The sequence below is a fragment of the Heterocephalus glaber genome, unplaced genomic scaffold (assembly GCF_053883595.1).
Source record: "Heterocephalus glaber isolate CG9 unplaced genomic scaffold, H.glaber_assembly_v1.0 deba00000937, whole genome shotgun sequence".
Lineage (NCBI taxonomy): Eukaryota > Metazoa > Chordata > Mammalia > Rodentia > Bathyergidae > Heterocephalus > Heterocephalus glaber.
In genome coordinates this window covers 12,098,935-12,113,343 of record NW_028258173.1, presented here as the reverse complement: position 1 = coordinate 12,113,343, position 14,409 = coordinate 12,098,935, and the positions used below count along the sequence as shown (strand labels likewise).

The 14,409-nt window shown below is 37.0% G+C and overlaps 1 protein-coding gene across 5 annotated transcripts in view; it reads left to right on the top strand.

Moving 5' to 3' along the window:
* The window catches only part of Map2k6 (mitogen-activated protein kinase kinase 6), a 195,993-nt gene that overhangs the window by 41,054 nt on the left and 140,530 nt on the right, over nucleotides 1-14,409 (top strand). The gene's annotated exons all lie outside the window — the stretch shown is intronic.

Genomic DNA, 14,409 nt, shown 5'->3' with positions numbered 1-14,409 from the left:
TGTGTGTGGCTTTTTTGTTTCTTAGTTTTTATTTGCTTTTTGTTGAGTTGTTTGAGTTTCTTATATAGCCTGGAAATTAATCCCTCATCTGATTAATAGTTTGCAAATATTTTTTTTTCTATCTTGTAGGTTGTCTCTTAACTCTGTTGAATGTTTCCTTTGCTATACAGAGTTTTTCAATTAAAAGTTATCCAATTTGTAAACTTTTGCTTTTGTTGTCTGAGCTTTGGGGGTCATATAAAAAAAAGCAGCTGTGGTGGCGCACATCTGAAATTCCAGCTACTTGGGAGGATGAAATAAGAGGATCACAAGTTCAAAGCTATCCTGAGCAATTTAGTAAGACCCTGTCTCCAAAATAAATAAATAAATAAATAAATAAATAAATAAATAAATAAATAAATAAATAATAAAAGGTCTAGGGCATGCTTACCTAGCATGTGTGAGCCCCTAGATTCAATCCCCAGCACCGCACCAAAAAGAAAAAAAAAAATCCTTGCCCATTCCAATGCCCTGAATCATTTCTCCTGTTTTCTTATAGTAGTTTCATAGTTTTATGCCTTGATTTTTTTCTTTGATCCACTTTTAGTTGATTTTTATATGAGATGAGAGAGAGAGATGGCTAGTTGCTTTTTTCTGCACATGAATATTCAATTTTCCCAGCACCATTAATCAAAGAGATTTCCTTTCCACATTGTATGTTCTTGCTGCTGTTGTTAAAAATCAGCTAGCTGTAAATATGGGGATTTGTTTCTGGGTTCTTTATTCTGTTACATTGTTCCATATGTCTGTTTTTATGTCAATACTATACTGTTCAGTTACTACAGCTTTGTAGTATGTTTTGAAGTCAGTATGTTTTGTAATGCCTCAAGCTATATTCTGTTTGCTCAGGATTGCTGTGATTGTTTAGGGTCCTTTGCAGCTACATAGAAATTTCAAAAGTTTTTTTCTTTCTGTGAAGCATATCTTTTGTATTTTGACAAGAATGGCATTGAGTCTGCAGATTTCTTTGGATACTATAGACATTTAAGAATATTAATGCTTCTAAACCATGAATATAAGGTATTTTTACCTAATTTTTATCATCTTCAACTTCTTTCCTCAGTGTTCGTTATTTTCTATTTTATTTTGTTTAGTTTTGTTTTTGTTTTGAGACAGGGTCTCATTGTATAGCCCAGGGTGGCATTGAGCTCACTATCTTCCTGCCTCAGACTCCCAGGTACTGGGATTACAGGCATGCATCATCACAATGAGCTTGTTATTTTTACTGTAGAGTGCATTCACTTCCTTGGCTAAATTTATTCCTAGGTATTTTATTTATTTTTCATAGTTACTGAGAATGAGATTTTCTTCTTAGAAATTTCATTATTGTTGCATAAAAAGGTTACTAACCTATAAATGCTGATTTTGTAGCCTATAACTTCACTGAATTTATTTATCATTTCTGACAGTTGTGCGTGCGTGTGTGTGTGTGTGGTCTCTAGGATTTTCCATGTATATATAAAATTTTGTTATCTATGAATCAATAATTTATTTTCCTCTTTTCCTACCCAGATGCCCTTTTTCTTGCCTTATTAACCTTGCTCAAATTTCCCATATTATATTGCATAAAATTGATGAAAATAGACATCTTTATCTAGTTCTTCATTTTGGAACTAACAATTTCAGCTCTTCCTCATTAAGTATAATATTGGCTGTGGTTTTGTCACACATGTCCTGTATTGTGTTGAAGTACATTGCTTTCATACCCAGTGTGTTGAAGGTTTTTATCATAAATGGATGATTAATTTTATCAAGTGCTTTTTTCTGTATCCATTGAGATCATAAGTTTTTTGTCCTCGTTCTGTTGATGTATTATATTTATTATATATGTTGAACCATCCTTGCATCCCTATGATAAATCCCACTTCATAATTGTATATAATCATTTTGATGTGCTATTGGATTTTATTTGCTTGTTTTTTATTTTGTTAAAAATTTTCACAGGGGCTGGGAATTTAGCTCAGTGGTTTCGCCACCTGCTGTGCAAGCACAAGGGTAAGGACCTGAGTTCAATCCCTGGTACAAAAAAAAAAAAAAAAATTTCTGGGCATGATGGTGCATATGTGTAATCCCAGAACTTGAGAGGCTGAAGTAGAAGGATTGCCTGGAGTTTGAGGCCAGTTTGGGTTACACAATGAATTCAAGACTAGACTAAACTATATAGTGAGACCCTGTCTCAAAAACAAACAAAAAAACAAAACAAAAATAATTTTTCCTTCTGGCATCATCAGAGATATTGGTCTGTAGTTTTCGTTTTTCTTGTAATTTGTCTAGTTTTGACATCAAGGTGAATTAGTTACCTTTTCTGTCAGTGAGACAATATTCAATACTCAACACCCACAATTTAAAGGAGAAAAGTTTTAATTTAGCTCACAGTTTCAGGAGATTTAGTACATGGCTAGCCAGCTCCAAGGGACAAACATCATGACAGAAAGGCATGGCAGGCAGAGCTGCTTAGTTCATTGTGGCAGGGAATCAGAGCAATGGAACAATGACAGAGAGAAAAGGGTGAGGGACCAGATATAGACCCTGAGGCCATGCCTCCATGACCCCAGGCACATCTGGAATTGTGCTCCACCAGTCGCCTTGGTGGATTCCAAATCCAATCTAGTTGGCATTTCAACCTAACCATGAAACAGGATAATGCTGGCTTCTCAGAAGAATTTGAAAGGGTTCCTTCCTTTAAATACTTTAGGATAGTTTAAGAAGAATTGGTATTTTTTAAGGGTTTAGTAAATTTTAGCAATAAAGCCACCTAATCCTAGGCTTTTCTTTCTTGGGAGACATTTTACAACTGATTCAATTTCTTTCTTTTTTTTTTTTTTTTTTGGTACCAGGGATCGAACTCAGGACCTTGCGCTTGTGAGGCAGGCGACAGAACCACTGAGCTAAATCCCCAGCCCATAACTGATTCAATTTCAATACTTGATTTTGATCTCTTCAGGTTTCCTATGACCTCATGGCTCAGTTTTGGTTGGTTATATGTCCAGAAACATATCCATCTCTTCTAGGTTTTCCAATGTGTAGGCATGTAGTTGTTCACAATAGTAACTAATGATCCTTTGCATTTCTGTGGTATCATTTATAATGTCTTTTTTGTGTACATATTACTGGGAGTTAAACTCAGGGCCTTAAGCCAATTAGATAAGCACTGTACTACTGACCTACATCCCCACTCCTTTTTACTTTATTTTTAAGTTTTAAGACAAGGTCTTACTAAGTTGTCTGGGTGACCTTGAACTTGCAACACTCCTGCCTCAGCCTCTCAAATAGCTGAGATTAGACGTGTGAACCCCCACACTCAATGGCATGTCTTTTTTTAAATTTCTGATTTTATTTAGATCTTTTTTCTTAGATCTAAAGCAGAAGGCTTGTCAGTTTGCCAGTTTTGTTTTTCAACTCTTTATTTCATTGATATTTTATTTTACTTTTTTGTCTCTATTTTGTTTACTTCTGCATTGTTCTTTGTTATTTCCTTGTACTAATTTTGTGTTTACTTTGTTCTTTTATTTATTTATTTTTTGAGGGTGCTACGGCTCAAATCCAGGGCCTCACTGAACTGTACTCTCAGTTCTCTAGTTCTTTGAGTTGCACCATTAAGTTGATTATTTAAGTTGATTTCTGGGGATTTTTTGATTAGGTATTTATTGCTATAAACTTCCCTCCTCCTACTTTTGCTATATCTCATAAGTTCTCATATACTACATTTTCATCTTTGTTTCTTTTGAGAGAAATTTTTAAATTTTTCTTTGATTTCTTCATTGAACCAGTTTCAAGAGAACATTGATCAATTTCCATGTATTTGTACAACTTCTAAAGTTTCTCTTGTTAAATTCTAGTTTTATTCCATTCTGGTCAGAGAATTTCCATGCTATGATTTCAGATTTCTGGTATTTGTTGAGATTCATCTTGTTTCTCTACATTGATATCCATGCATCTGGCAAATCAGTTGCCTTTACCAATTTTAACGGTGTAATAGTTTGTCTTGGCAAAACATCCTAGGATGTCAGTTGGGTAAGTTGTATTGACTTTGGTTCCAGGTGGGTGCTTTAGTATAGTGTCCATGTAGCTTCCTTAGCTGAAATCTATGGTTGTATCTATGAGTCTCCCAACAGCCTATGTAGAGATTGCACCATCAGCTGTGCTAGAGTACTTTCCTGCAGGTAGTTTCATTTCTCATGTAGTAGTTTAACTACTGGTGGGTGGACTCTTTGTGGGTGTGGGGTACCCATCCAGGGCTGCAGGTCACATAGAGGAGTAGTGCTGACCTTCTGGCCCAAGTGGGAGTAATGCAGCATGTCCATCAGTGGTATAGGATTCCTGTCAGTGCCTCAGGGCCTCCCACGGGCTGGGTTGTGAGCCCAGATGATGGGCCTATTAGTGTGCCAGGGCTTTGGTGGTGACTTTTCCTGGTCTGGGAAATGACTTGCTCAGGAAAGGCTGTCCAGCTGCTTTCCAGGGTCTTAGCAGGCCAAGCTTCTGAGAGCAGGCTGCTCAACCACATCGTGGAGTCATAGAAGGATGGGCAAGGCTGCTTGGCTGCTTTCTGGGGTCATGGGTGGGTAGGTAGGGCTACCTATTTCCTTCCCAGGAATTCTGGGGGCAGGGCTGCTCAGTGGCTACCCAGCTAGTTCCCAGGACAGTGGGAGGGTACATGATGTCACCTGATTCCTTTCTAGGGACTTCAGAGAGCTGAGCCACTCAGGGGTAACTGCCTGGCTATAATCCAGGGCCCAAGTTGGGTGGCCAGAGCCACCTGTTTCCTGGGGCCTCTGTGGGTTGAAGTGCTCAGGCTGTGCTTCCCTAGGATGATGGGAATGTTTGTTGGACAAGCTTGCAGGGTCCCAGGTAGGCACGGTCTCAATGTAGCACTATGGGAACTAAGCACACAGCATCTACCAGCTCATCTCTCAAGATCAACCTTGAACCAAGCCTGGATCGAGGTTAGGCACAGTCTAGGTGGGGTTTTTCCAGGGCAGTGCTTCATTGGGATAACCCAGAAGCTACCAAGGTGCTCTCAAGGGTATAAGGACTGCAGGCTTCTCCATCGGCAAATGTTTCAGGTGTCGTGGCACACATGGGAACTATGGGGCTTCCTGCTTACCCTTTGCCTACTGAGCAAAGTTCTTCTTGGTTCAAGAACTTTTGCTTGAGAAAAAGAGGAAGATGCTGTGTGCTTAATTCCCTTCCTCGTAAAAATGTCATGTATCTCTGTGCTCCACAGTGTCTCTGCCACATCCCCAAAACCCAGGGACTCTCCCTCAAACACTCCGGTGAAACAGTAATGACTTTTTTCTTTGTTTTGTCCTTTGTTGTAGAAGGAAGCATGCTAGGTCCTTCTAGTCAGTCACCTTACTGATGTCATTTTCTTGTTTCTAATCATGATATACATTTTATATAAAGAATATTCCTTGCATATAGAGAGAATGAAATGACTTGTATACATCACAGAAATAGTAAACTAGAGGACAGCTATATTTTTATGAATTAAATATATGTGCATATTAAACATATTGCATTATATAAGAACAGCTTTACTTATTTTATATTCGTTTCTTTTAAAAATTGGAAAGCACAGGGCCGGGGATTTAGTTCCATGGTTCCACCACCTGCCTCGCAAGCGGAAGGTCTCGAGTTCGATCCCCAGTACCAAAAAAAAAAAAAAAAGAAAAGGAAAGCACAATACTAAAATTTTAAAAACTAGAAAAGTTCATCTCATCTTATTTAGATGAATCTTAGATGAAAAATATTTTCCTTAGACCAAAAGTATTTTCTTTTGCATATCATCTTCCTGTCTTATTCCATTTTCACTAATATTTTTGCAAAGTTGCAAGAAACCAAGATTAATTTTTAAATAAAAATAAGTAAGCAATAGAAATTGTGTATGATGAAGGAATTCAGTTACAAGAAATTTAATTGCTTTGCATTTTCACTTAAAATGAAATAAGTAATACCTAAGGGGATTTTCAAAGTCTTGTCAGCTATTCTTTGGAATTTTCCTTCAAGAAATGCTGATACTAGTGTCTCAATTGTTCGGTTTTCACAAAGGCACATTAAGTAATTCAATACCGAGCAGCAGTATGCCTCCCTGAGCTAACATGTTGAATTCAAATATTATTATCAGCGAATTCATTAGTCTCAATGAGTTTAAGGTATAATAATTATAAATTAATGATACAATCTCTGGGATTAGCAATGATTCCTAATATATAAATTACCACCGAAATATGTAAATAGATGGTGCAAGACATTATTCTCAATTCCGTAACAAATGCTTCTGAAATGAAATCATCTAGACAGGTAGCTCAGAAGCAGAAATGTATGGTAAGAATGAGCTTTGACAGTGCTAGAGTGTTCACCTAGCATACCTGAGGGCCTAAGCCTGGGGAAAAAGAGAGAGAAAGAGAGAGGGAGAGAGGATGAAAGAGAAGGCAAGGAAAACAAGCTTTGATTTAGAAAGAACTGGGTTCAGAATTGAGTTCTTCCCATGCTAACTTGTAAAGATAAATTATTCTCTGTAATTTTCATTACCTTTTAGTGAAGAATATATAACTTATTTCATAAGTTTCTTGAAAAGTTTATAAAATTAGCACAATCCCTGACTCTTAGGCCTTTAGTTCCTGAACTATTCAGTTGAATGATTGAGTTGAATACTGATTTGAATATCCAATTGAACACTGAATCATACAGTTGTTGAATAAATATTCAAAGAGATAGTGGTATAGAGAAACCATTCTGTAAAATGTGCTGCTGACTCAACTGTCCTCAGTCTGGTCACTTGAATCTTGGTTGCAGTCATTGCTCTGATTCCATATACCTGTGTGTGGTATCTACCTTTAAAAATACTTGAATGGGCACATTCAACTCACAAATGTAACATGATAATAGGAATTAGTAGTCAGAAACCATGAGTCTTTATATAGTTTACTACACATTTAATGTAAACATATGTATAACAAATACAATTAATATGTGGTCATAAGTGTAGTGTGGTCTGGAACTTCATTTTCCTCTTTCTCAGATGAAATCTCAGGCAGTTGAGAGAAATGTTTTCACCTGGTACCCATTTTCCTCTTCTTCCACTGTCCATGCTTTGGCACTGTTCTGTTGTTTTTGTTTGTTTGTTTGTTTTTCATTGACCTACTATAGATTTTTATTTCTTTGCTTTTTGAATGTGAATCTTAGGCTGTAAATAAAAGCTCATAGTCTTCATTGATGGTATTTATTTTTTGCAACATTTTTGACCCTTATTAATAGGTTCCATCTTTTTAGGAAATGTACATTTTCCAAAGTTTTCAGCTGTGTATTACTCAGACTTGCCCAAAGAAACATAACAAATCTGTGTATACAGACAAAGACACACACACACACACACACACACACACACACACACCCACACACACACACCATATAGATGACGGATAGCTAGACATACAGAAACAAATTTATTATGATGGGTTGGCTCAAGTGACTACAGAGGCAAAGAAGTCTCACAATTTGCTGTCTGCAAGCTGGATGCCAGGAAAGCTGGTGCTATAGTGTAGTCTAAACCTAAAGGTGTAAGAATGGTTTGGGGAGGGATCCAAAATCCAGAGACAGGAGATCCAGGAGTACTGATGTTCAGTTGGTAGGAGAAGCTGGATTTGCTAGCTAAAACAGAGAGCAAATTTGTCCAAATATCCACCCACACTGATAAGGCTAGATCTTCTTTCCTTAGTCTGCCAGCTCAAAACTGATCTTTTCCGGAAACATCCTTACAGAGGCATTCAGAAATAATGCCTCATCAGATATCTAGGCCCATTCTAGTTGATACATAAAATTAACTCTTACAGCTCTCTCTGGCCTTTTATATGATAATTCACCCAGCCGGAAGGTGACGTGGAGAAGGTGTCCTTAGAAGCTGTTCCCTTTCAGCTGAAACTTGAAACCTGGCAAGTAGTTTACAGTGGGGGAGAGGATTCCAAGGATAAGGCAAAGCTGAAGGTGTTGGAAACACATCCTGTTCCTATCAATCTACTCAGATGGAAAGGCTCTTTGGAAGAGAGTAGCAATGGGCAAGTCTAGACACAAACCAGACTATGATGAGCTTTGTAAACCATGCTAGAGAGGTTGAACGCCATACTGTAGGTGTAGGTGTATGGGATGAAGACAGTTGCAATGGCTTTATGTTGCCAAGTATTGCAGCAGCTATGCACATAACAGACTGCAAATGGGTGGCAAGAAAGGACATTTTAAGTACCATCACCTCACTACTTCCACTTCCTCCTCATTGCAGAGTTACAAATTTTTTCTCCTTCATTGTACTGCAGCCATGTATGCTTCTCTTTATCATAAGCATTTCACTATATTGTCTTTACTAATTTATGCTCAAGAATGTCCTTGACTAGATCGTAACCTCCTTGAAGGTAAGAGCTATACTGCATTCATTTTTGTAGTCCCAGTGTCTAACACTTAGAAGACAATACGTATTCGATAAATTTATTATTGCATTCATTCAATAAATATTTATTGAGTTCCTACTACGTGTTTCCTCAAAAATGCAATAAACACTGAATATATGCCAGTGAACAAAACAGAAAAATTCCTGTCTGTGTGGGGTTTACATATGAATTTGGATAGAAATAAACAGACAACTAAGTAAATAAAGAAACAAATGGGTAAAATTTTAACATGTCAGATACGGTTAAGAACTATGCTTAAAAAGAAAAGCATATCAGGAAAGAGCAAAAGGTGCAATTTTAAGTTGTTTGATCAGAGAAAAGCTTCCCTGTGAAGTTGCCATAGAATTCAGACTGTAAAAGTGAGGGAACCAGCCATATAACTAGCCAGGTGAGGGGAAAGAAGGGTACAGCAGAAAGATTTGACCAAGGAAAATCTTCAAACTAGAGAGTGCCAGGTTTTCAAGGAATAGCAATGAGGCCAATGGCAGGAACAGTGCGTCCTATAAGGCGACTTTGTGAAGCTATGGCATGGTCTTCATTGAGGAATGGCATAATCTGTGTGGCTAATGAAACATAATAATGCTGGTAGCTGTTTGAGAACAGTCAGAAAAAGGACACATATTCTTCTGGACAAGATAGGAGAAGCCTCAGACTCTATGCTATCAGCTGATGTAGAGAGAAGTTCTGGACAGCTTGTATGGTTGGAAGGCAGTTTCAACAGCATTTAGAAAGGCTGAATGGGGACACAAAAGAGGGAGAGGAGTTAAGAACATCTGAGCAATAGCAATGACCAACTGGAAACAGGGAGTTGCTGCTTACTGAGACATGCTGGGTGACCAGTTAATTCATTGCCAAACTGACATTGTTGAGAATTAAAAGAGATGCCACATGCTCAGGAAAGTATGTGTAAACTGAAAATACTTTAGAAGGTTCTTTGCTCTAGTTCTGTTTCTAAATGAGTGGTAATTTTGCATATAGGGGACACCTGGCAAAATCTGAGGACATTTTGGGTTGTCATAACTGGAGGGCTACTACTGGCATTCAGTGAGGAGAGGCCAGAGAGGCGACGGTGCAAAGGACCATCCCTCAAAACAAAGAATTATCTGGTACAAAATGTCAATTGTGGGTGGGAAACCCTGCCCTAGGACCAGAAAAGTAGATGGGAAGACCAGGTTTGCTGAAATGAATTGAAGTGAAGATCATTATAAGTGAAGAGATAAACTATGAGAATTCTTAAGTCTTCATTTGTTGATCTGTTCTGCCTAGCCTATTTCCAAAAATGTATGAGACCATTTACCAAAAAAAGACATAAAGTCATAAACATAGCAAAATATTGATTAAACAATTAGACAACTAAAACAATCCATAGAATGAATTAGTCTTACCATTACAGTTGGGGTTTTACTGGGATCCACACCCACTCCTGAGCTGTCTTTCTTTTCCTTTCGTTGTGGTAAAAATCATACAACATAAAATTTACCATTGTTACTATTTTGAAGTATATAGTGGTGTTAACTAGGGTATACTATTGTATAACAAACGTCTACAAGTTTTCATCTCATAAAACTGAAACTCTATACTTATTGAACAATAATTCCCCTTTTTCCTACCACTAGTTCATGGAAACCACCATTCTACTTTCTGTTTCTGAAGAGTTCAACTATTTTAGTGATCTCACAGAAATGCAATCATGCAGTACTAATCTTTTTGTGACTAGCTTATTTCATTAGTGTAATGTTTTCAAGGCTCATTCATGTTGCAGCATATGATAGGATTTCCTTTTGTTAAAAGATTGAATAACAGTCCACTGTAGGCAAACACCTTTTAAAAAAATTTATTAGTACATATTTGTCATACACAGTAATTTCATTCATCATAGGGAATTTGTACCTGTACATATTATGTCTTAAATCTTCTTTTATTCCCATTCCCCTCCCCTCCCTTCAACTCTGCCTTCCCTTCCCGTTTACAAAAGCTTTGTTTCCATTTTCCCTTTCTTTTTTTCAATCCCTTTCCCCTTCCCTTCCCCCCTCCTTCCTTTGTCTTCCTTCCCATTTGAACATTTTCTTCCTGTTTGCCAATATCTAGCTGCTGTTTTGCTCCTTATTTACCCTTTAGGTTTCTCACACAAGAGAAACAATGCAGTATTTAAACTTCCGGTTTGATTTATCTCACTTAAAATTATGGTCTCTAGATGCATTTATTTATCTAAAAATGACTCATATTTTCTTTTTTTAAGTTTAAGAAATTTTATTTTATACTATTCTTCCTTTCGAGCCCCCTCCCCTCCCAATGCACAAAAGCTTTGTTTGCATTTTTCCTTCTATTTTCACTTTGTTTTTGGTCTCCTCCTTTTCTTCCTCGCTCCTCCCTTGTTCTCCTTCCCATTTGAACATTTTCTTCCCATTTCCCAACATCTATTATATATTTTAGTCCTTATTTCCACCTTTGGTTTCTCACACCAGAGAAACAATGCAGTATTTAAACATGTGTGACTGATTTATTTCACTTAAGAGTATGGATTCAAGGTCCATTCATTAATCTGTAAAAGTCTGAAGCTCATCCTTCTTTATGGCAGAGTAGTATTCCATTGTATAAAAAAATCCCACATCTACTTTTCAGTTGATGGACATTTGGACTGTTTCCAAGATTTGGCTATTACAAACTGTGCTGCTATAAACATAGATGTGCATGTAGCAGTGTGGTATGATGGTTTTAATTCTTTGGGGAAGATACCAAGAAGAGGAATAGCTGGGTCAAATGGAGCCTCTAGTTTTAGTTTTTTGAGAAATCTCCACACTGACTTCCACAGGGGTTGCATCAGTCTACTCTCTCACCAACACTGGAGCAGGGTTCCTTTTTCCTCATAGCCCCTCCAGCATTTGTTATTGGTTGATTTCTTGATAGCAGCCATTCTTTCTAGGTAGCAGCCATTATTTCAGCCATTATTTCTAGGAATCTCAGTGTTGTTTTCATTTGCATTTCACAATTGACCAGTGATGTTGAACGTCTTTTTATATGTTTATTTGCCGTTTCTAATTCTTCATCTGAGAAGTGTCTTTTCACTTCTTTTTTTTTTTTTTTTGGTTCTGGGGATCGAACTCAGGTCCTCGCGCTTGTGAGGCAGGCGGTGGTACCACTGAGCTAAATCCCCGGCCCATCTTTTCATTTCTTATGCCCAATTTTGGATTGGATCTTTAAATTTGAGGGATCTGATTTTTTTGAGTTCTTTATATAGTCTAGATAATAGTCTTTATCTGATGAATAGCTGGTAAAAAAGTTTTCCACATTGTGGGTTGTCTCTTCACTTTGTTGGTGGTTTATCTTGTGGTGCAAAAGTTTTTAAATAAGATGAGGTCCTAGTTGCTGATTCTTTGTAGTATTTCCTGTGTAATTTGGGTTTTGTTCATGAAGTCTGCCTACTCCTATGTCCTCAAGCATTCTACCTATTCTCTCCTCCAGCAGATTTAGTGTTTCTGTTGTAATATTTAGATCTTTGATTGATTTTGATTCTAGGTTAGTGCATGCTGAAAGATATGTCTAGTCTCAATCTTTGGCATACGGAAAGCCAGTTTTTCCAACACCATTTATTAAAGAGGCTGTCTTTCTTCTGGTGAAGGTCTTTGGCTCCTCTGTCAAAGATAAGGTGGCTGAGTATGTCTGGAGTTGTTTCTGCATCTTCTAGTCTGTCCCATTGATCCTCAGGTCTGTTCTTTTGCCAGTACCATGCTGTTTTTATTATAATTTAAAGTCAAGGATTACAGTATAATTTAAAGTCAGGGATTGTGATACCCCCTTCCTTGCCTTTGTTGTCTAGAATTGCCTTTGCTATTCTAGGTCTTTTCTGGTTCCAAATGAATTTTAGGATTTTTTTTTCCTAATTCTGTGAGATATGTCATTGGAATTTTGATTCGATTACATTACATCTGTATAATGATTTTGGAACTATGGCCGTTTTTCACTGCAATTGGTTCTTCCTATCCAAGGATAAGGAATATCTTTTCATTTTCTGATATGCTCTTCAATCTCCTTTTTCAGAGTACTGCAGTTTTCAATGCAGAGGTTTTTACTTTCTTCATTAGATTGATTCCTAGGTATTTCATTTTTGGGGGATGCTATTATGAAAGGGATTGTTTCTCTAATTTATCTTTCTGTAAGTTTGTTATTCATGTACAGGAAGGCCATTGATTTTTTAGTGTTGACTTTCTATCTAGCTATACCACTGAATTTGGTTATCAAATCTAGAAGTCATTTGGCGGAGTTTTGGGGGGGTCTTTTATGTAGAGTATCATGTCATCTTCAAATAATGATAATTTAACTTCTTCACTTCCTATCTTTATTCCTTTTATTTCTTTCTCTTGTCTAATTGCTCTGGCTAGTGTTTCCAGAATTATATTGAACAAGAGTGATGACAGCGGACATCCTTATCTTGTTCCTGGTTTTAGAGTGAAAGCTTTCTGTTTTTGTCCATTTAGTATGATGTTGGCTGTTGGTTTGTCATAGATGGCTTTTATCAGACTGAGAAGAAGACCATCTATTCCAATTTTCTGTAGGGTTTTTATCATGAATGGGTGTTGGACCTTGCCAAATGCCTTTTCTACATCTATTGAGAGGATCACATGTCCTTGGCTCTGTTAATAATACACTTATTAATTTATTTTAATACATTTATCAATTTATGTATGTTGAACCATCTCTGCATCTCTCAGATGAATCCAACTTGGTCATGGTGTATAACCTTCTTTATGATTTGCTGCATTCTGTTTGCCAGTGTCTTATTAAGGATTTTTGCACCTATGTTCATTAGGGAGCTTGGCCTGTAATTCTCTTTTTTGGTTGGATCCTTCTCTGGTTTTGGAATCTGGGTAATGCTTGCTTCCAGGAATGAATTTTGGAATTTTGCTTCCCTTTCAATTTCATTAAAGATTTTGAGAAATAGCAGCATTAAGTCTTCTTTAAATTTAGCAGTGAATCCATCAGATCCAGGGCTTTTCTTTGTTGGTAGGTTTTTAATTACATATTCAATTTCATTGGCTGATGTTGGCTTATTTAGAATTTCTATGTCTTCTTGATTCAGTTTTGGTAATTCATATGTACCTAGGAATCTGTCCATTTCTTCTATATTTTCCATCTTATTAGAATACAGATTCTCAAAGTAGGTATTGATGATCTTCTAGATTTCTGCAGAGTCTTTTGTGATTTCACCCTTTTCATTCCTAATTGCATGGATTTGGGTCTTTTCTTTCCTTTTTGGTAAGGTTGGCTAAGGGTTTGACAATTTTGTTTATTGTTTCAAAGAACCAACTCTTCGTTTCATTGATTCTTTGTATTTTTTTAGTCTCCATTGCATTAATTTCTGCTCTGATTTTTATAACTTCTTCCCTTGTATGAGCTTTGGGCTTGATTTTCTCTTCTTTTTCTAGAAGGTGGAGGTTCAATATTAGGTTGTTTATTTGAGCTCACTCTGTTTTCCTCATATGAGAATTTACCGTTATATATTTCCCTCATAGGACTGCTTTCATTGTGTCCCATAAGTTCTGGTATGTTGTATTGTCATTATTATTTAATTGTAGAAACTGTCTGATTTCTTCTTTAATTTCATCTGTGACCTTTTGGTTGTTCAGGAGGGTGTTATTTAATTTCCATATGTTTATGAAGTTCTTGTGCTTTCTTTTGCCATTGATTTCCAGTTTCATTGCACTATGTTCTGATAATATGCATGGGATAATTCCAACTTCTTTGCATTTACTTGAGCATTTTCCATGAGCTAGTATGGGGTGTATTTTGGAGCATATCCCACGTGCAGCTGAAAAGAGTATGTGTTCTGATGTTGTGGGGTGGAACAATGTGCAGACATCTACTAAGTCCAATCCTCTTGGATTGTTCCCTTTACCAGGATGTAGTGACCTTTGTCTCTCTTAGTCAGGCT